General features: G+C 41.8%; 1 protein-coding gene across 1 annotated transcript in view; it reads left to right on the top strand.

Moving 5' to 3' along the window:
• The first annotated feature begins 7,786 nt into the window (after nt 1-7,786).
• BTBD7 (BTB domain containing 7) overlaps nt 7,787-23,129 on the top strand; it is an 81,394-nt gene continuing 66,051 nt past the window's right edge. Inside the window, exon 1 of the mRNA XM_080940756.1 lies at nt 7,787-7,899. The gene's annotated coding sequence lies outside the window, so the exon portion shown is untranslated. The remainder of the gene's footprint in view (nt 7,900-23,129) is intronic.

Here is a 23,129-nt window from a genome sequence, read left to right as displayed (position 1 = left end):
TGGCAGCAAGAGCCTCTGTGCGCCCGCCACAGGCTACAGATAGATCTAAGCTTTGGGGGCCACAGATGCCTAGCTCTGGACTTTCAAAGTCAGAGACTCATTGCAGCTGGAGTTATATTTCTGAACTCTCAGTGCCCAGCCCCTCAGCTTTTAGCCACGCTGGGTACTGGGCAGCACCCTGCAACAATTCCAGCAGCTTGGGCTAGCAGCTTTTTGCAGCCCCTTGCCTTCTGCAGTTTCTGGCTCTGCAGTCCTTCCTCTCCATCGTCTCCAGCTCTCCTTGGTATCTTGCCTTCTTAGCACTTGCGCAAGCCCCATGTTTTCTCCTTCTGAGCTCCCTGCTGCTCTCTTCCGCTGCCCTCTAGCTGCTGCTTCTGGCTGTGCCTGCAGCTGGCAGCCTGGAGAATTTTCTGCTCTTTGGTGCAGCCAGGTCATTCTGCTCCAGCTACACCACAAGCAGGCAATGAACCCATTCAAAAAGGCTTTCCTGAGACCTAAGGCTGCAAGACCAGCTGGCAAGGATGGATGGAGGAAGTGCTGTGATGCCCAGGAGCTGCTGGGGGGGGGAGACACCTGCAGTCCTTGAAGACAAGGTCACACAAGGGTTACCTGAAGCTGTCAAAAGCAGGGTGAAGTCTCAGAGCCACCACAGCACTGAGTGAAGCCGAGTTTCCCAAAGCAAAGCTGTCGTTACATAGGAGGGCATGGCCATTGTGATAGTTTCTGGGGCTAGAAAGAAGTCTCTGCTCAGCATCTTGGCTGGCCTGAAGTTTCTGCTAACAGCAGTGAAGTGTAAAACAGTTAGTGGTCACCTAATAAGCAGGTGTCGGAGAGGTGCCACACTCCGTTGCAGCTTCTACTACCCCAACACACCTTTGGGGGCAGCTGTGGTCTTGTTCACTGTTGTCCTAGACTCGGGGACCATAGCCCCCAACAGCAGCAGTTACACTTGGTTCCCAGTCTTCTCTGATTTGGGGATACTCAGTCAGGCTCCTAGGCAACTGCTGCTGCTGCTGCCGCCGCTGCCGCCGCCGCCATCTGAAGAACTTGACGGCTGTCAATCAAATGGCTAATCTGCTAGGCTATAACATCTTTAATCATTTAAAGGGACAAACACATTAAAGAATAACTTTGACAGAGACCTAATATGAACTTAGCATAGCTCTCAAATAAATGCTGCCTAATGATAATTAAGTACCAGCTAAGTACCTTCAGGGAGGGGTGTCCTGGTCTATCTTAGTTGTGTGGTAGCACAAATAGTTTCATCCTTCCTAGGCAAAGTTAAGCTGCTTTCCTAAGCAGTTTTCCTATTCTCACTCCCACCAGCAGCTTAGATCCTAACCAAACCTCACACTATGTTTTTTTAGATAAGGTTTCATTGTAACACAGGTTGGCCTTGAACTCAGCTCACAGAAGAATTTTTTTTAATGTGTATTTACTTTTATTCATGTGTGTGGGGTGTGTGTGTGTGTGTTTGTGTGTGTGTTGCTCCACATGTCATAATATATATGACAGTCAGAGGACAACTTAAGGGGGGGTCAGTTCTCTACTACCATATTGGTTCTTGGGATTGAACTCAGGATGTAGGAAACCTCCAGTTTTCAGGCTTGGTGGCAATCACTTTTAACCACTGAGTCATCTCGCCTGCCCAATGATCTTGTTTTGTTTTCTTAATCAATCGGAGACATCAGTATTAGCATGGGTACTTCCTTTACATCGGTTGTGTTTGAACCCCCTCTTTGTTTCTTTTATCTGGAATTCTCCATTTGTTCGACTCTCTCACCACAGTCCATTTTCAGGACTGAATGTGTGCTGGGGGCTGACTCCCAGGTCTTCACACACACCTGAGAGCTACTCTACTGAGCTATATTCTCAATCGTCCTTCTGCTATAAAATGTAAACACCTTTTTCTATTGTGTGCCTTCTCTTTTCATACTCTTCTATATATTTTGAGGAACTAGACTTCACTGTTTACAAACAAGAGTTCACTATGTAGCCCAGGTTGGCTTCAAACTCCTGCTGCCTCAGCCTTCTGAAGACTGGGATTGCACATGCTTGCTTGCTTGCTTGCTTGCTTGCTTGCTTGCTTGCTTGCGACAAAGTGTGGATAGGGTGGCGGGCTGTGAAAGGTATCCTGATTCCTGGTAGAGATAGGTTGAAGTCCTGGTGACCCTAAGAGATGGTAGGTGCTTCCCTAATCTCCCAGGAGGTCAGGCCCCTCTCAGGTAGCTACAGCCTCCCTACAGCCCACCGTAAGCCCCTCCTCCACAGGTCAGTTCAAGTCAGATCATTCACATAGAAGAAGGACCAAACCCTCCCATATGTAGATGAGGTATTCCCAAGCCAATAGGAAGCACCTACTTTCAGACCCTGAGTCATCCCAAAACTGTATATAAGAATCCTATCCAGAAGGAATAAAGGTGTGCAGGAATTACTCTCCTCTTGTCATCTGAGAGCTTCTGTCATGAGAGCTGTAACACTGCCACTTAGGAAAAAGATGTGCTGAGACTGAAGGTTACTATAGACTGAAGGTTACTATAGACTGAAGGTTACTATAGACTGGAGGTTACTATAGACTGAAGGTTACTATAGACTGAAGGTTACTATAGACTGAAGGTTACTATAGACTGGAGGTTACTACAGACTGAAGGTTACTATAGACTGAAGGTTACTATAGACTGGAGGTTACTATAGACTGGAGGTTACTACAGACTGAAGGTTACTACAGACTGAAAGTTACTACAGACTGGAGGTTACTTTGAACTCCTGAATTCCTAATCCTCCAGCCTCAACTGGATTTGAGATGCTGGACACAAATGCTGCTATGTTCTGAAGTTCCATGAACCTTATGGGTTTTGTTTGTTTGATTGTTTATCTATTTTGTTTTGTTTTTCTCCCTTGAATTAAAACACAGGTCTATAATCCCAGTTCTTAGGAGATACAAGCAGGATAATCAAAAGTTCAAGATCATCTTGGCTACACAGAGTTTGAGACCAGCTTTGGGTATATAAGACCCCATCTGGAAAAAAAAAAAAAAAAACAAAACAAAACTTTTCTTCCCCAGCTCAATTAAACTATCCTCCAATATTAGTTTCTAGAAACCTTATTAATCTTATTACTTATTAACATAATAATAAATACTAACTTATTAAGCACTATACATCAATTATTGTTCTGGATACTAAGCAATTTTAAAGATTTAGCCACTTATTTTTATGTGTATGGAAGTTTTGTCTGCATGTATATATGTGCATGACATGTGTGCTTGGTGCTCATGAAGGTCAGAGCAGGACATCATCCTATCCCCTGGACCTGGAATTACAGATGTTTGTGAACTGCTATGTGGGTGCTGGAAATCCAACCCAGGCCCTTTGGAAGAGCAGTCAGTGCTCTCAACTGCTGAGTCACTTCTCTAGCCTCTTATAATTTGACAAATGTACTTCAACTTTTCTCACCACTTAGACACCAGGGACTTTGAAAGAAATGAGTGGAAGCAGAATCATATGCAAAGCAATTGGAGAAAGTAAAATTGGCCTCTGAGACTTTAAAAAACCAACCAACCAACCCTGTTTCTATTATATACATCCAGGAAGGGGCTTGAGAAGGGGCTTCCGTGGCTTATGAATAAAAAAGCAAGTATACTGGGAAGAAAATACTGTTAGAATTTGAGCTGGTGAGATGCTCAACCAATAAAGGTACTTCTAGTCAAACCTGACAACAGAAGCTCCATCCCCAGGACCCACGCAGAGGGAGACAACTGATTCCCTCAGGTTGTCTGTTGACCTCCACATGCACACTGTGGGATGCACATACCCCCATCCATACACACACACAGACACACACACACACAGAGAGACAGAGAGAGAGAGAGAGAGAGAGAGAGAGAGAGAGAGAGAGAGAGAAAGAGAGAGAGAGAGAGAGACCTTAAAATAAAATAAATATAAAAAAGAAACTCAAGCCACTGGAGTGGCAGTAACTGGAATTCTTGGATGCAAATGTCTCAGGTTTTCAACTCTGGTAAACATTTTTTTCAGAAAATATTCCAATTGACTGGACTGTGTCACACGCTCATCTATCTCTGACTATGTTTTCATTTAAGTATGAACTGTATACAGTCCACAGGCTCAAGTTTTCAACAGTTGGTCTCTATCGGGGACACTATTCTGGGAACTGGTGGAAAGTATAGGAAATAGGCCATAGCTGGAGAAAGAGGGTCACAGGGAGCTTACCTTTGAAGGTTACCCCTGGTCCCCAGTCTGTCCCCATCTCTGCTTCCTAGCCATCATTAAGCAAGTAGCCACAAACTTCTGCTGAATTGTGCTTCATCACAAGGCTAGAAAAAAAACCAAAGATTGCTGGTGGAAACTCTGAAATAAGTCCTTTTCCTGTGATTGTGGTTAAGCAGAAGCAAGTTAGTGATGGCCCGTTGTAAAGATTTTTAAAGTCATATGTGTATTAACATTGTTTGGATATGTTTGCTCACCACATGTATGCCTAGTGCTGCCAGAGGCCAGAACTGGAGTCATAGCTAGCTGTGAGTGGCAGCGTGAGAACTGAGTCAAGCCTGGTTCCTCTGAAAAAGCAGTCAGTGCTCCTAACTGCTGAACCATCTCTCCACCCCTTAATGAGTGGTCAACGGATATAGACAAAGTTCATGTTGTGGAAAATAGTGGTGGGGGCTTGACTGAAGATACCGTGCAGTTATGGACTCCGAGCTACAGTGGAGGGGGCCTAGGAGGTTGGTACATCAGCTCCAACCAGATGGACCAGTTTCCCTCAAAACTTTTTTCTATTTATCATTTGTCTATTGCTCACAGCTGTGTGGTCAGTTGACACCGACCAGCTGTCAGGGAATCCCTGTGTGGCCATTTTTTCTGGGGTTATCTTAGTGCAAATGAAACACCTTTTATCCATTTTTGTTGTTCTGCAGGTTTGGTGACTCTGGTGGCCGACTGTGCTGCTTTTCCGATGGTTTTGAGTTCCTGGAGAAAACACGGTGAGTAATCCCAACACGGTAAAATTTGCTGAACATCAGGAGCTCATCCAGCTCCTTGATGCTGTGAATCAGGAACTTCCAGAAACCAGTGGGCAGCATGTACCCAGTTTTCCTGTTGTTTCATAACCAAATGTGGAGCATAGGAATCTGGCCCTTGAATCTCCTTGAATGATGTCATTACCTCTGAGTTTCCGTCAGTTGGACTCTGACATACTGCTCAACAGGGTAAAGCTCTGGCTCCTCTTTTTTGGTGATCTTGGGCTTTCTCAGAGATCTGAGGGCAGCCATAACGTCTCAGAGGAGATGACAGCCACCTTGTAGTCAGCTCTGGAAGCTGGAAAGAGCCCTAGTGCAAACAGAATCCTCTTTTGAACAATAGTTACAGTTTCTGCTATAATCGACACACCTTCAGGGATTAGAATTGTGGCAGCATTTACACTGCACAAGGAAACAGTAAGCTAATAAATCCAGGAAGAGCTCTTTTTGTTGTTGTTTTTTAAAGAAAGCAGTTAATGAACCAATAAGGAAATTATAATAAACTTTAAAATGTTCGAAAAAAAGTCAGGAAAATATTCAAAGAAAGGAAAGTTCTTCTATTAGAAGTTGACAGAAACAATTTATGCCCTTTAACTGAAGGCCAAATATCTAAAACAACACAGATCAAATCTTCTTTTGCAAACAGAGACTAGGAAGACGGGTAAAGTGCTTGCCAGGCAACTGAATTAAATCTCCAGACCCGGGTAAGGCTTTTCATCTGTAATGTTATCGCTACTTTGGAGAGATGGGAGACAGAGCTCACAGGCCAGCTGGACCGTGATAGAAAGAGACCTTCCCTCAAAGTGAAAGGGGAAGACTGACTCCTGAGTTTGTCCTCTGCCCTGCACACCCCTCCTCCCCCACCACATAGGCACACACATATACCATCTATTCAATGAAAACAAAACAAGAACAAATATCAAAGGACTAGGACCCTTTTTACCACAAAACAGAAAAAAACCAAAAAACAAAAACAAAACAAACAAACAAACAAACAAAAAAACCCAGAAGCCAAACCCATGACAGAATTTTGTTGCTTTTATCCTTTGAAACTTACCTAAACCTGTACACAATATACCAATGGGGGCGGGGAGACTTGCAAAACACAGTGCTTATTCATAGAGAGGCAAGGGCATGGGACCTCAAGGACAAGTTTCAAATCCATCTCTCAGAGAACTGGAAAAGGATCAAAATTCCACCAACTCTAACTTGATTGCCATACCCCACACATCAGAAATGTTGAACACCCGCGGTCAACTGAAGAAAGTCAGTCATCAGGCAAAGTGGGTTGGTGGGCCTGACTACACACCCTTGTAACCCCCCCCCCCCCTGCTCTATAGGAGGAACTAGGAAGAGCAGGAGCTCAAGGTCAAAGTCAGTAAGTCAAAGTTTAGCCTTGGCTTCAGACAGGTCTCAATACAAATACCCCCCCACGCCCCAAATCTATTGAGAAAGTAAAAGTGCTAAAGGCCAGTTAAATCTTTAAAAGATTAGGTTAAATCAAGTCGATTCTTTCAGGAACTGGGGACAGGACCTTTTACTCAGGTGCTTTTTAAAACGACCACGAAGAGGCTGAAAACATGGATCAGTGATTCGGAGAACTTGTTGCTCCTGCAGAGGACCCGGGCTCGATTCCCAGCACTCACATGGTGACTCCATCCTATGACTCCAGTTCAGGGGATCTGTGGACACCAGACACACATGTGGGGCACATGCATGCAGGCAAAACATTCATACACATAAACATTAATCTAACACCATCAAAAAGAAGTATGCTAGAGAACTTGCTTCAGAAAGACTGGGGAAACAGAGAAAACGCAAATTCCTGAAGGACACAGCCTGGATTCTTGTCCTGGCTTGCCCGCTGCCCTCACTGTAAAACAGTGATAATAACGCCGATCCCAACTACCTTAAAGGGCGGTTTTGGCATTCAGACAGAAACCATGTATTTTGAAAACTGTAGGGCACTCCATAAATGTAAGTCGTTTTTGTTACTGCCTCGCTGTAATTACAGCAAAAATCACAAACAAGGGCTGTTTATGGAAGAGATCTGGCTCTCCCATGGGGGGGGGGGGCGCTGTTAATTCTATCAGCCTAGTTCTTTGTTGTTGAAACTTTTCGGTATCTTTTTTTTCTCACATACTAGGTAACTAGAAAAGTGCTACCTATAAAAATACCAAGAGGACAAAAGAGTTTAAGAAATTCTTAACAAATAGAAGCCACCGAAATGCAAAGTCGGCCAGGAAGGAATTTTCCTCCAGATCGCAGTTCTTTTTGAGGCAAGCATTTGCCACCACCCAGTGGGTGGCAGCTACCCAGAGAAAACGAACCAATGGAACTGGCTTTCCCCTGCGTAGTGGTGATTATTCCATTTAAATACAACGAATAATAGGGTACAGTTCCAGGAGCTGTACAGGATGCTGCAACAAGTACCCGGCGCCCCTTCGCATCTCCCTCAGGCCGAGTTAGCCAGAAGAATGCGCGCGCACTCGCCTTTTGGAACGCGCCTCCCTTAGCTTGCCCCTCCTCCCCCAACCCGGCGCGCCGACGTCGGGTCACGTGACGGGGGCGCGCCGACAGCGGGGGCGGGCGGGGCCGTCCGGCTCCGCAGAGCGGCGCACGCGCGCCAGGGCCGCGCCGAGGCGAGCCCCTCCTGCTCCCTGTCGGAGTCAAAATGGCGACGGGGGGAACCTGGAGTGGTCCCGGAGCCTAAACCACTGACAGGAGAGGGGAGGGCGGCGGCGGCGGCGGCTGGAGGAGAATGGCCGCGGGGGCTGGCGCCAGTGCGGACGGCGGCGCTGGGGGCGGCGGCGGCGGAGGCGACGGCAGCGGTCCCAGCAGCAGTCGCGGCGGGAGGAGCCTCCGAGGTGAGTGTCCCTCGGTGTCTGAAGCTGAGGAGCCGTCTCGCCGTCCGACGCGGCGCGAGGCGTCCGGCTGAGGAAGGGGCTGTGGTTGGGCGTGGTGGCGCCTTAGCTGAGGCCGGGACGCCGCGGGGGTTGCTGAGGCGCTGGCCAGCCGGCCGTCTAGGGCCCAGCGCGCGGGCGCGGGACGGGCCGGTCCCCGTGCCCTGAGGGGCGGGCCGGACAGCGCGCAGCCGACCGGGCCCGGACTGAGACGCGGCGCTCTGGGCCGGAGGGCGCGCATCCCACCCACCCCCGCCCGGGGTGGCCGCCGGGTCGGGCTGCTAGCTCTGGGCTTCGAGGGGCGGGACCCGCCGCACCCTGCGCTGGGGAACCCGCTCCCGGCGCGGACTCCTGTTTATGGGGTGCGGGGCCGCGGGTGGGCGTGAGGCCGCAGGGAGGGCCAGAGCTTGGGGAGGAGCAGGCCTGGGGAGGGCCACTCCCCGCGGGCGAAGTGAGATCGTCCGGGGTGAGTGCTCCGGGAGGAAAGAAACTGGCGTTGAGCTTTGACAGGTAGGTGGGGAGACAATACCGAGCGTCTGCTGGAGACGCGGAGGCTGATGGAGCTCCCTGGAGTACTTGGCGAAAGGTGTGCCTTCTCTTCTGCCTCTGCTGTTTACTCCCTTCCACGCACTCACACTCACTCTCTCACACTCTAGGGTGAGAACTTTCTCACCGTCTTAGGAGAAACTCCGAGGAGTGTTGTATCTGCTTTGAACTACCACAGCGCCTCTCACATACCAGCAGGCATAATAAGTACTCTTGGCGTAGGCCTAATTTACAGAGCAGTCTTGGCTCTCTTTCCCAGTGCACTGTTTCCTCGGTTCAAGCATCTAACTGTGACGAGCAAGGAAAAAGCATTTTTTTTTTTTGCAGAAGAGTTAGCTTTTCCAGCAAACGTTATAGTTTGTCTCTGAGTAGCGTCTAGGTTTCACTCATCACTCACATCGTCTTCCTTGTAAGTCTGGAAGAAAGACTTGAAGTTATATGAACTTAATAGCAGTAGCAGTTATGATTAGACTTGTCTTGTAATTTTGAAGTCAGAAAAACCTATAGAGATTTAGCGTGTTTTAAAGGGGGGGTGGGGAGAGATGGACGCGTGTTGCCATGGGTCTTAACTTAGCTGGGGAGGGGTGAGACCTAAACTAGGATCTAGGCTTCTGCAGGTGAGAAAGAGCTCTTTTCACTCCACTCTTGCACTACTGTTTGTGGATTGCTTTCACCACGCGGTTCATCCCAATCTCTAGGCCTTTGCACAATAAAGTTGAAAGTAGAAATGAGCATCTCTCTGAACCTGGCAGCTACTTCAATCAAAAGAACTGCTAAGGAGGCCACCCCACCCAACACCAACCATATTTAGTAACACTGAGTAACATTTCATTTGAAGTTTTCTTAGGTCCATAACTAGATTCTCATCACATTGTAGCCTGGCTCGCTCTTGCATGGGTTCATTCTGTAAAACCTAACTCCTGTTAGTGTTCTGTCCCAACATGATTAGCATCTCAAGTTCTTTGTATCTGGCTCTAACCTTAGGTTTAAAACAGTGGTTTTCCAGGTTATACTGCCTAGTCCCCTTCTCTTCTTTTGTTGGGCTTCAGAATTTTATATGTAATATGTTACAGGTCAACTTTTCAGGAATAAAATAGAATCAAGTGATTTTGTTTTCATATTTTAGTCACAAGGCTCAGATTACGTATGATTATTAAAGGTCTGCTTTGTGTTTTTATTATTCCAGACCTAGGGAGTGGGAGTCAAGAAATGTAATATATAATAGGCTTTGCCTCAGGGTTCTTACTGGGAAAAGATGCATTCACATGAGACTAGAAGTCAGTCTAATGAGCTCTGCTAATGCAGAGAATGCTGTGGGAGGTCAGGGTAGTGGGAGTTCTAGCCTGCCCTTGGGAGTTTAAATAACTTCCTGGGACACTTGGTAGTCAACTGGCCAATGAGTGTTTATGTTTACATAGAAATTGTTACACTCACTTTGTGTGTGTTGGGGGGTGTATAAATTGGATATTAGTGCTAGGGAAAGGGAATAGAGGAAGAAGAAGACAAAATGAGCAGACAGAGCTTCTCCTCTCCAGAAGATATTTTCTATAGGGAACATTAAGTAGCCAGAAGGCTGACTCTGTAGAAGAATTTTGAGTGCTAAATTGAAATTTTAAGTTTTCTTTTGTGCAAGTTTTAACAAACCTTTAAAGGTGTTTGTTAAAAGCTGTCATCCACAGGTTGAGTTAAAAAATAAGGCAAGAAATAAATGAGCTAAGAAGACAGTAGCTAGTCATTTTATTACCTGGCTCAGAGAGGATAGCTAGGATCATTCCTCTGCTTCCCAGATGCTAAGATTACAGATTTGTACACCCACACCCAGCAAAGTGTATCTCAAAATATTTTTCTGAAGTGCTGGAAATCAAATCCAAGAATGTTCTACCACTGAGTTAGGTAAGGTAAAGTTAGTAAGGAGGGTTACCTAGCAGGTATATATGTGTCTATACACTCATATTGATAATTAAACATTTCTGTACACATTTACATTGTTGTATATCATTACCATTGCTATCTGCTGAATTCGTTTTTAAATTGTGTGTGTGTGTGTTTTGTTTTATTTTATTTTTGTGCATTGGTGTTTTGCCTGTGAGGGTGTTTGCCTGTGAGGGTGTTTGCCTGTGAGGGTGTTTGCCTGTGAGGGTGTTTGCCTGTGAGGGTGTTTGCCTGTGAGGGTGTTTGCCTTGTGAGGGTGTTTGCCTGTGAAGGTGTTTGCCTGTGAGGGTGTTTGCCTGTGAGGGTATTTGGTCTGTGAAGGTTACAGAAAGTTGTGAGTTGCCATGTGGCTGCTAGGAATTGAACCTCTGGAGGAGCAGTCAGTGCTCTTAACCTCTTACCCATCTCTCCCACCCACCCTCCTTTTTTTTTTTTTTTTTTTAACTTTGTGTTTCTAATTATCTCTGTGTGTACATATAGGAACTTAAGAGTCACAGGCAGTTAGGAGTGCCTGATACGGATGCTGGGAATTGAACTCAGGTCCTTTGGAGGAGGCTCTTGGTTAAGATGACTCTTAACCACTGAGCCATCTCTTCAGCCCTAGAAAAATGTTATTTTTACTAGATTTTATTTTTTCTTACTGCATAAACATTCATGCAGCCAAAGGTCACAGGTGAAAGTCAGAGGACTATTATAGGAGTTGATTTTCTCCTACTATGTGGGTTCTCAGGGATAGAACTCGGGTACACCAGCTTGGGCAGCTGATAGCTTTATGTGATGGATGATGTTGCTACTCACATAGTTAGAATTTATTTTTCCCCCAGTGCTGAGATTTGAACTGAAGGTTTCATGCATGCTAAGTTTGATTTCTGAGACAAAGTGACACACCCTCATCTGAGAAATTGAATTCTTTCATCCAAACAAAAAATTTGTACTCTTTAAACACTAATATGGTTAACCTCAGCAACTGAAATCTGTTATTCTACCTTATCTATGACCTTGATTAGGTAGAAATACAATCATAGAATCTAAAACATAGTATTTTCTGTTGTGACTGGCTTGATGGTCCATTCATGTTGTACACTATCAGAATTTGCTTCCTTTTTTAAAGCTGAAAAACTCATTCTAAGTATATACTACATGTTGTGTCTTCATCTGTCCATGGACACTTGAGTTGTCTGTCTTTTGATCACTATATGAAATGACCTGTCCAAGACATCTCTTTTGTTTAGTTTGGGCATTTATCAAGCCAAAGGAAGTTTATATTCCCACAAGCAATGCACAAAGATTGTGTTCTGAACTGTGAAGGGTTCTCCTTTTCTGTCATTGTAAAGAGTGCATGTGGTTATTATTGTGTTTTAACATACATTTACTTGTGGTTAGTGATGACTATCTCTTCCTGTATTTATTGGCATTGTCACCTCCTTTGTCCTTTTGGAATTTTTGAGAGAGGCCTTGATGCACAAGCTAGCATCAAAATGCTTTGCTTTCCTAGTTCTGGAGAGTTACATGGGTAGACTACCACGCCCAACTCCTTTGCCTATTTCTTTAATCAAAAGTTCTGCTTGGTTGTTGAGTTGTAGGAGTTCTTTGGTTTTTCTGAATATTAATCTCCTGTTAGACATGTGATCTGTAAAGTTATATTTTGTGTGTGGGTGCACACTTGTGTGTGGGTGCTAGCTAGCATGCTTGTAGACATTTCATACTACATGTGTGGAGGACAAAGAACAACTTGGCAAGAGTTGTTTCTCCTTTCATCTTGTAGTTGGGGATATAGGAAGATTGAATTCAGACCCAGGTCAGGCTTGACACCTACATCAAAATGCAAATGTTTTCTACTTATCTATGATGCCTTTTCTTCCTTTGATAGAAAAAAAAAGTGCTTATTTGTTGGCTTTTTAAGACCAGGTCTTACTATGTGGTCAGGTTGGCCCTTAACTAGGGACCTTATTTCTGTAACCCAAGCTGTAGGCTTGCAGGCATATACCACCACACCCAGCAAGAACTTAAAAAAAAATTTTTTTTTTCTGTGATGTTGGGACAAAATCCCAACTTCAGCCACTACTACAGCTATACCTTTAGTCTATCAAATTTTTAACTATGATGAAGTCCTGTTTACCTCATTTCTCTTTTTGTTATTTATACTTTTGGTGCCATGTGGAAATTCTTGCCATAAAGGTTTTCTCCTTTTGTTTTCTATTAAGAGTTTTATAGTTGTAGATCCTCTATCTTTTTAAGAGTAAGTTTTCCCAGTTAAGTTCAGCTTTCTCAGTACTGTTTGTTTAAAAATACTGTCTGGTTCAATGGCTTTGGCACCTTAACGGAAACCATTCGAGGATTGGGTATGTAGTGTAGTTGTAGTGAGAATGCTTAGCATGTACTAAGAAGTAGGAGGAGGAAGATATAATAATCATTGAACCATAAGTGCTAGTCTTTGTTTGGGGCTCTCTGTAGGTTTCTTTGTATTGGCACCAGGCTATTTTAATAACTACTTTGTAGTTAAGATTTGAAATCAACATATATAAGACCCCTGCACTTTTTTAAAAATTTATTTATGTATGTGGCACCGTAACTATCTTCAGACACACCAGAAGAGGGCATCAGATCTCATTACAGATGGTTGTGAGCCACCATGTGGTTGCTGGGAATTGAACTCAGGACCTCTGGAAGAGCAGTCAGTGCTCTTAACCGCTGAGCCATCTCTCCAGCCCTGACGTCTGAACTTTTTAATGATTATTTTTCAGTGAGATTCTTTGAGATGCCATAGAAATTTTAAAATGGATTTCTCTAATTAAAACAAAATCTATTGGATTTTGTTCTGTTAAATAATGAAAATTGCTTTGGGTAGTATTAAGCTTTTTGCACTTAATTTATTGTTATGAGTGTATGATTGTGTGTATAAGATTGTGAGTGCACATGTGTGTCAATGCTCTTGTGCAGCTGTAGGAGTCATCTCTCCTTTCCACTTAAGTGGGTTCTGGTTAGGTCTGATGTTGTAGATCTTAGAAGGAAAGTTTTCAGTCTTCTACCACTGAGTGTCTGTCTTTGTCTGTCTGTCTGTCTGTCTCTCTCTCTCTCTCTCTCTCTCTCTCTCTCTCTCTCTCTCTCTCTCACACACACACACACACATACACACAGGAAGAAAAAAAAGTAAACCAATAGGAACTCGTGTTAGCACAAGTTTTTATTATGTTGAGATAGTTTTCTTTCATTCTAGATTTATTGAGTATTATAGCTGTTTTTTTTTTTTTTTGTTTTTTAGATTTGAGTTCTGCAAGAGTTTCTAGCCTGGTGAATGAGAAAATTGTAGTGATGTTGACAGAATGATATGGTAGTCCTGGCTTTATACACATACTTTTGTTCTGAGCTACGGTCTTGCTATGTACCCTAGGCTGGCCTGGAACTCTCAGCATAGCTCAAATGGCCTTTATTTAACTAGTGAAATACTCCTACCTCATATATCAGGTTTACTTGTGGAACATTAAAAACATTTTCATGTGTATTTATGGTATTGAAAAACTGACTTTGGGCATCGTACCTCTCTTTACAATCTGCTATTTATAGTCTTTTGATTTTTGTTTTTATTTGATGGCATCACACCATGTTATCCTGGCTGTTCTTGAACTCACAGGCACTGTCTCAGCCTCTCCAGCAGCTGAGACTGTAGATGCACACCACTGTACCAGGCTCTAATCACTTTGAGATTTCAAGTAAGTTACCTAATCTGTTTGAGGGTTAATTTTCTTTCTTGTTATAAAAGAAATAACGATCAGCAAGATGGTTTAGCAGTTAAAGACACTTGCTAAGCCTGATAGCTTTGAATCTAATCCCTGGGATCCTCATAGCGGAAGACGAGAACTCATTCCCACAACTGTCCTCTGACCTAAACATGTATTCTAACATGCAGGAGTACACACACACATTTTTTAAAAAAACAAATAAACAAGCAAACAACATAGTGCTGAATGTTGTGGTACACATCCTTAATTCCAGCATTCAGAAGGCAGAGACAGACAGATACCCATAACTTCCAAGCCAGCCCTAGTATATAAAGTGAGTTCCTGGCCAGCTAAGGCTACATGTCCCAACAAAACAACAACAACAAAAGTAGAATTGTCTTGCCTAGGTTTTTAGAAATCTGTGTGTGGATTTTAAATCCTGTCCTATTCTTTTCCATTCCTCTCTTTATCAGTCTTACTGTTGCTGAATAGCCACCAGCTGAGGCTGGGCCACTTTTCCCTTACTCTCCCCACCTATCTCTGGCTACTTTTGTATATTTTTAACTTATTTTTATTATTTTAATTATGGGGAAGAGTGGGAGCAGGGATATGTGCACATGAGTTCAGGCACCTGCAGAAGTCAGGTGTCAGATCCCACTGGAGCTGCAAGTGATTGAGAACTGCCAACATTCACTTAATCACTGAGCTATCTCTTCAGCTCGTGACTATTCTTGATAATACTTTCATAATTATACTTCTAGAAAGCCTAATTGTAGTATCTTTTCTACTTAAAAACAAATCAAAAACAAAAGTTAACTTTATCTTATTTTATGAGGTAAAGGCCAGACTCAAAAGCAGAGTGCGGAATGTGTCCAATCATATTTCTCATCATTCCAGCTGAACCAAGCTGTTTCTTATTTCCTCTCCTTCCATCTGTGGTTTTCATGTGTTTATCCAAGTGCTTGGAGTTTTCTTATTCTTTATCATCAACTCTGTTAGCTGCCCATTATCTATCTCCATTCCTGACAAATCTGCTTTTATTCTTAAATATAGGGCACTTAGAGATGATTCATCAGCAACTCTAGGGTTAGATTTTGGTTAGTCTAAGTCAGTCAGTTGCATTCTCTTGTAAACTGTTAGCCTGTTTCAGTCAGGTTGAACTGAAGAAAACAGGCTATTTCTGGGGAAAATGGTTCTTCTTTCTCCTCATGTTCAAGACCAAGAGAACATGAGGTCTCTGTTGCTGTTGGCAGTTGTCCTGTAACCACAGGGATAAAACATTTTCTGAAGATAACAGATCAGAGGTAGAAGGAGTCAGAGTTCTTGGTGGCATCATTTAGTTATATCATGTCCTGGACTTTCCCTACTACAGGACTACTTGTTACAGATACATTTCTTACTGTTTATTTATGTAAGTATGTATATGGGTATTTTGACTATATGTTTTGTACTCTGTATCTGCACAGGCCAGACGAGGGCTTTGAATCCTCTGGAACTGGCGTTGGTTAATTGCCTTGTGGGTGCTGAGAATGAAATGTGGCTCCTCTGGAAAAGCAGCAAGTGCTCTTAACCACTCAGCCATCTCTTCAACCATAAATTTCTTGTTTAAGCAAGCTCTTTGGAATTAGAAATGTTCTGGTTGGTACTGTGTTCTTTATTTTCAAGGTCTACTCTATTGTCTACTCTATTGGCACTTTAGACCTATTTTCCATCCATATCACAGCATATTGTAATCAGTCACTTCATGTGTCTGACTGAAAATCAAAGTATATAGAATGTAACATGTCTGTTCATGATATCCACCAAGTGACCTTAGAATAAAATAAGTTGCTGACTGTATAATTGTTGCATAAGCAAATTTAAAATAAGTGTAAGGTGTGTTATGATCTTTAAACCAAATTAATACAAAAAATTTAGACTAGATATTGTGTGCTAGGTTCCCCACAAAACAAACTAGTGTTTATCTGTGTATCCCTGTCTGATTTGGAACTTGCTCTGTAGACCAGGCTCTAGCTTCAAAATCTGAGATTTGCCTGCCTTTGCTTCCTGACTGCTGAAGTGCTGAGATTAAAGACATGCATCACCACCACCCTGTGATGACTCTTAATTATCAACTGGAATTTATTTTTTGAGAGAGATCGCTCTATAATTGAGGTTGGTCTTGAACTCAAAGGAATTCTTTTGCCATAGTCCCTTAAGTGCTGGAGTTAACTGTGTAAGCTAATATGCCTGATTAGATATTTCACTTAGATAGAAAATGTGGATCATGGAACTAGAGAGCTGGCTCTGTTAAGAGCAAGTATAGAGGACCAGAGTTTTGTTTCCCAGTAACTACACCAGACAGCTTATCACCACCTGTAATTCTAGTTCTGAGACCTGATGCCCTCCCTCTTCAGATCTCTGCAGGCATACACAAACATTCCTCGAATTCATCCACACACAAATATACACATACACATAATCATTTAAAATTAAAATAAATTGGGGGGGGGGAGTCATTTGTTTTGTTTCTTTTTTAAAAAGAAAATGTGGTTTCATCTTGTCATCTTCCCTTATGGAAGAAGCAATAAAGTGGGAAACATGTCAGAAATAACTTCAAATATATTGTATGTGCATGCATGTGTGGCCGTGTGTCTGCACATATGCATGTTTATGAAGCCCAGAGGACACCTTCAGATGTTGTTCCATAGGCGACATCTACCTTGCTTTTTTGAGATAGTCTTTCATCATTTGGGATCTCAGCAGATAGGGTAGGTTGGTTGGCCATCCAGTGCTGAGCACACACCCGTTTCTGCCTCTTTAGTGCTGGGATTATAAACACACTTGGCTTTTTTTAAAAAACATGGGTCTAGAGACTGATGTCAGGTTTTTTCTGACTAAGACATTTCCCCAGTTCTTATTGCAACTTTAAAAAAATTTTTAAAGGTCATTATATTTAATATATTAATGGGGTACAATGTAATGTTTTAATTTCATATATATTGGATAATGAGTGTTTTGAAAATTGTAGTTTGGTAGGTCTGATCTATTTAGGATTCATTTCTGAATTGTATTTTAGGAAAATTTATAATTTTATAATATACTTTATAAGACTTAAATATTTTTATCTTTCCCAAAATATTTTTTGTTTGAGTCTAGACATTAAAACTTTCTTGAAAAGCAAAATGTTTTGGGCAGAACTAGATACATTAGTGACAAATGTTAATAAACCTGTTAATGATAGAGAAGTTTCATTAAGTAAAATTGCTGATGATGTTTCTCCCCTAGCAACCTGCATAGGCTAGCACCATGAAGGTGGGTAGGGAAGAAGTTTCCAGTTCAGCTCCAGCTTGATTTCTCCATGTCATTTGACAAAAGTATACTATGTTTTCAACAACAGGGTCTTAATCTAAAGTTCTGATGCGTAGTCAAGAGCATGACAGTATCCTGTATTGTTTGAGAAACATCTAGGACTTAACTGGCCAATGTCTAATAGGGAGTTGTCTTATACCTGGCACTAGGATTTTCATTTAATCACCTCTGGCTTCTGGTATTCCATTCAATACTGTTTTTCAATGAGCTTATAAAGTAATTTCTGTATGGCTTTTTTCATCCATCCATAGTTTTTGTTGCCTCTTCTCATCCCTTTCCTTCCACTTACCTCCCTGGTATACCTTTATTCTCTGAGTATTTTCCCCTTTCTATATTATGCTCAATGTGTTCCATTCCCACTCCCTCCTCTAAATGACCCCTTTGAATATTTTGGCTTTTACTAGCACACAATAATGTTAAATCAGACTACTATAAACATGTGTAGCTAGGATCCACAGGTGAGGGAGAATAAGCAGTGCTTGTTTTTCTTGGCTATTGTTACCTCAGTCAGTATATTTCCTAGTTTCATCCATTTTCCTGCAAAGTTCATTTATAACTGCAGAATAAAATTCCATTATGTGTATGTACCACATTTTAATTACTAGTTCGTTAGTTGATGGAAATCTGGTTCCACTTCCTTTCTTTTGTGAATAGAACTCCAATGAACATGGAAGTACAGGGAGTATGGAGTCCTTGGTATTTTGTTATTTATGTATTTGTTTATATGTGTGTGTTGAGGTCACAGAGCAACTTGCTGGAGTCAGTTCTTTCTTTCTACCATGTAGATCCTGGGGAATCAAGCGTAAGCTTTCAAGCATTGTGGCAAGTGGTTTTACTTGCTGAGCCATCTTGTTAGTTAGCCTTTTGACAAAGAAAAAGCCTGTCACTTAATTCAAGCAGTAGTATTAGTGTTATTTGGATGTTATGAATCCCATGTCATCTACTCCTGTAACACCATGCTAGAAGTTGAACTTCAGGCCTCACACATGCTGGGTAAGAATTCTACCACTGAGCTAAATTCCCAGCCCACTATTATTTTTAAGACAAAAAACAAAAACAAAGGAGCTGGAGAGATGGCTCAGAAGTTAAGAATATTGACTGCTCTTGCAAGAGGATCCAGGCTCAGTTCCCAGCATCCTGTGGCAGCTCACAATCATCTAGAATTCAAATTCTAGGAGATCTCATGCCCTCTTCTGCCTTCCACAGGCTCCTGCATACATGTTGTGCACATAACATACATACATTTAGGAACACAACAAATACACAGAAAATAATAAATCAGTGTTAACAAAATCCTTATTTTTTCACTCTATAGTGATGTGTGTGTGCATATGCATGTGTGTGTGAATGCAGATATACAGTGCCAGTGATGGATCACCTAGGTCATATCCTGCTTCTCTGCACTTCCTCCCCAAATCACTTTTGTCTCCTGAGCAATCAGGTTTTGTCCTTGCTTGGGTCTTCACATCCTTTTTCATCTCTTCTAGAATAAAGTTTATACTTTTAACTGTTGATCCTACATTATTAACTCAGATGTCACTTTAACAACCTTATAAAGCTGACTTTTTCATTATCATCAAGAAGATAAAAACTTTGCCAAAGAGTGTGCAGTTTATAAATGGTAGAGCTGGATTATAAATGTTATAAATGGCAGAGCTGGATCCAAATTCAGGCAGCTTGATTCCAGAGTTCTTCATCTTCACTGATAATACACACTTCTCTTGCAGTATAGTTGTCTGTTTTTTGCTGTGTTCTGCTAGACATTAGGTACCTTTGGAGCAAAAATTATGCTACTTTTTGTTCATTTTATTGTCCCCAAGTACTCTAGATATCCAGAAGTATATTTAGTTCTAAGAAAATCATTTTACTTGGTTTTTATAATCCTAGGGCTTGAAGCCAGGACCTCACACACAAGCTAGGCAAAAGCCTTACCATTAGATTTGGATGCATGTATTTGTGTGTGTGGATGTATACACAGATACATACTTATACATGTGGTCTCAATTATTTTTGAGAGTAGAGAGAGTCTTCGGTGGGGAGTGACCAGGTTTGAGAGAGTATCTTCCTCTGAAGCTCAAATTGGTTTCAAACTCTGAAACTGAGGATGACTTTGAACTTCAGATCCTCCTGCCTCCACTTCCCAGATGCTGGCATATATCATGCCTAGTTTTTGTGGTGTTAGGTTTATATCCAGGGCTTTGCTAAGCTACATCTTCAGCTCTCTAATAAGCTTTTAAAAGGATATAATTTCTGTATGCATATAGAATTCTTTTTAAAAATGGATCTCATATTTAATTTGTGTGTGTGTGTAGGGGGTGGGTGCTAGGGATCAACCGGAGCCTTGTGTAATGCTAGACAAACACTACCACTAATCTTTACCTAAAGAACAATGACATCATTTTCATTTTTCTCTAGTTCTTCCTGTTTTGCCTCTTTAACAGTACTTACATATTGTCATTTATATTCCTATTTTTAAGATATTTATCTTATTTTAATTATATCTGTGTTTAGGTGTGTGCATGTGTGTGCAGGTGTCTGGAGGTCAGGGACATCAGATCTTCTAGTTAGTATAGGTGGTTGTGAGTCATCTGACATGGATCCTGGAACAAAACCTCAGTCCTCTGCAAGAGCAATACACATTTTTAACTACTCAACTGAGCCATCTCTCTAGCCCCATCATTTTTATATTTTAAAAGTATTTCTTATTTCAATAACAATATGAGATCTGCCATCTTAAATTTTTAAGTGTTTGATGCATTGATTTAGGTACATTGTTGTACTGTAGATTTCTAGAGCTTAATTTTGGTTATCTGAAACTTTATTCTTCCTGACCAATTCCTTTAGTTCCACAACTAATAGCCATTTGATTCTGTGAATTTAACTAAATAGTTGCTAGTCAATCTGGGTAATGACCAGATCTAGATCCATATCTTATATAAATGAGTCTATACAATATTTAAGATCCATCTATGCTGCCAAATGGTTCCATCTTTAAGGCCAATTAGTATTCCTCTTTATATATGTACTACATTTTCTTTGTTATTTATCTGTTGAGGGACATTCAAGTTATTTACACATCTTGGTTCATAGAATACCTATTCCATTACCCCAAGTCTTCTCTATACTTTCATTTGCTACTGAAAAGAAAATTAAGTGAAAAGTAACACATCAAGATTTCCTCTTACTGAAAAATTGTGAAAACCAGAAAAATCAAATTACCATAATAATTACTGCACTGTAACTGAGCTACCCACTAGTATTGGTTTGAATATGCTTGGCCCAGAGAGTAGCACACTGTGTAGAGGTGTGACCTTGTTGAAGTAGGTGTGTTGTTGTGGGTATGGGCCTTAAGACGCTCACCCTAGAATTCAGTCTTCCACTAGCAGCCTTCAGATGAAGATGTAGGACTCTCAGCTCCTCCTGCAACATGCCTGCCTGGATGCTGCCATGTGCCTGCCTTGATGGTAATGGACTGAACCTCTGAACCTGTAATCCAGCCCTGATTAAATGTTGTCCTTATAAGACTTGCCTTGGTTTTGGTGCCAGTTCACAGCAGTAAAACCCTGACTAAAATACCACTGTTTGGTGTACATCTCTTAAATTACTTTTACCCCACAGCTGCTGACACTTATTGGGGTCAAATCAAAAGCTAGAAAGTTGTCGAAGTGTTTTCATTTACATTCAAACTACACAGTTACTGGTGACCAGGTAGGAAGAGGTCCTAAGAACACAGAGTTGGGGAAGTTACTAGAAGAGAGATACGTCATAGAACTCAATATATATATATATATATATATATATATATATATTATTCAAAAATGAACTCTGTTCAGTCTTTCATAGTATAGAGTAGCTTTCTCAGCTTGCTACATGAAATTCCAGCAGGAAAGAAAGTGTAAGGTTTATGCTGAAGTCACTCACCCCTTTGTCATACCATTACATGTTTTAGCATCCTTGGGAAGGGCCTCTAAGAGCTGTAGGTATATCTGAGAGTTTCCCTTGATTTCTCTCTTTTCCATAAGACCAGTGTTTCTTTGTTGTTTTCTTTCAAGCCAGGAATTACTGCTGCTTAGGAGATCTGAATTTTGACACTGCTGTGTCTACACAGATATGAATGTTCACTCTGTCTGCCTGTAAGGAATACTACCTACCTCTGGTCTCCCACAAGATCCTTTCACTTTTTTCCAGGGCCCAGGGCAGAGCTTCCAGTAGAGGGGTAGGGGACTTATCTCTAAGGTTGAGAGGTTACAAAGGTTCTTTATTAGCATTTTTCAGTAGAAGCCTGCTGAATTATCAGTAATTTTTTTTGTAAGAAAACTAGGAAAAATTAGGTCAAAGTGGGGTGCATTTGTGATAATCTGGTCATAACTTCAAGAAGTTATTCTAGAGTAGCTTGTGGAAAAAGTAGGTTGTCTTGAAAAAATTTAAATCTACTCCAGCAAGTGGTAGTGGTGCGTGAGCCTGATACTTGTTATTAAGCTGACCTCTGTGTTAAAGTGCCTATATCTTAATTTCTTTTTAGAGACAGCCAGAGAAAGGCTGGCTTTCTCTAATTCCATGCCATAATCTTTGTCTTTCTTTCTGTATTCACTGTACCCCTGTGTCATTTTTGTATATGAAATTGGTTTTCCTTTTTTTAAATCCCCAACATTACCTGGCTACATGGTACCAGAATATATGGTTGGTGTTTATGTCATTTCACAAGGAGACAATAGGAATTAGTAAAAACCAGAGGAAGGAAAATAGAAGGGAATTCAAAATTGAAGATGGAATTCTTCTTATGTGCTCCTGTTTCTCCAGTTTTCTGCAAGTCTTTCCTGATTGCAGTTTCCATTTCTAAGCACCTCATTTATTAGTAAGTATTCATTACCAGCCAAGCATTCTGGAAGGTCCTTGGCATATATAGTTAATGAAGTAAGACACAGTTCTAATCCTATGAAGACACAGTCTGCCGAGAACTTAGACAGTGTATCCCTTACAGAGAAAGAAGTACTGCAGCCAAAGTCTGTGTAAATTTGTGTAAACTCCTGGCAGCAGAGGAGAAGGATATTCTCTCAGTTTTAAGTGAAATTCATTTAAGTGCCATTTCTTCCCTGTAGCCTGTTCTGGATGTTTTTCATATTTATCCTCGTTTCCTCAGCCCCATCACATGGGGCCTGTTCATCTTTCTCTGCCCCTTTACCAAGTAGTTTCAAAGTTCCAGCTGAAACATCCCAATTTCTTTAAAAAGAAATCAACTGTTTAGAGACAAGGACTCTCACTGTAGGCCACACTGGCTTTGAGCTCACATGATAAGCTGCTTGTCTTAACTTCCCAAAGTGTGTACCACCATGCCTGAACACCAGCTCAATACTTATCTCCAAACAATATAGTCTGAAGTTGGGGAACTGAGAAAGAGGGGAGGGAGGAGGAGAGAGAGAGAGAAGGAGGGAGAGAGAGGGAAAGAAGAAAACATTTCATGGTATACCATGGTGTTTCTACATTGGGATCCTCAAAACCAACATGGTACAACTTACATGGCCAAGAATTATTAAAACAAGAATACAAAGGGAAAGGGATCATGGGGCACAGTCCCAAGGGAGACAAATGAAGGCTTCCTTGAATCTTCTCCTAGAGGAAACATTCAGGACATATTTCATCCCACCA

Source organism: Micromys minutus (assembly GCF_963924665.1).
Source record: "Micromys minutus genome assembly, chromosome: 1".
Taxonomy (NCBI): domain Eukaryota; kingdom Metazoa; phylum Chordata; class Mammalia; order Rodentia; family Muridae; genus Micromys; species Micromys minutus.
Note: the sequence above shows the minus strand (reverse complement) of the source record. Positions and strands in the feature narration are given on the sequence as shown.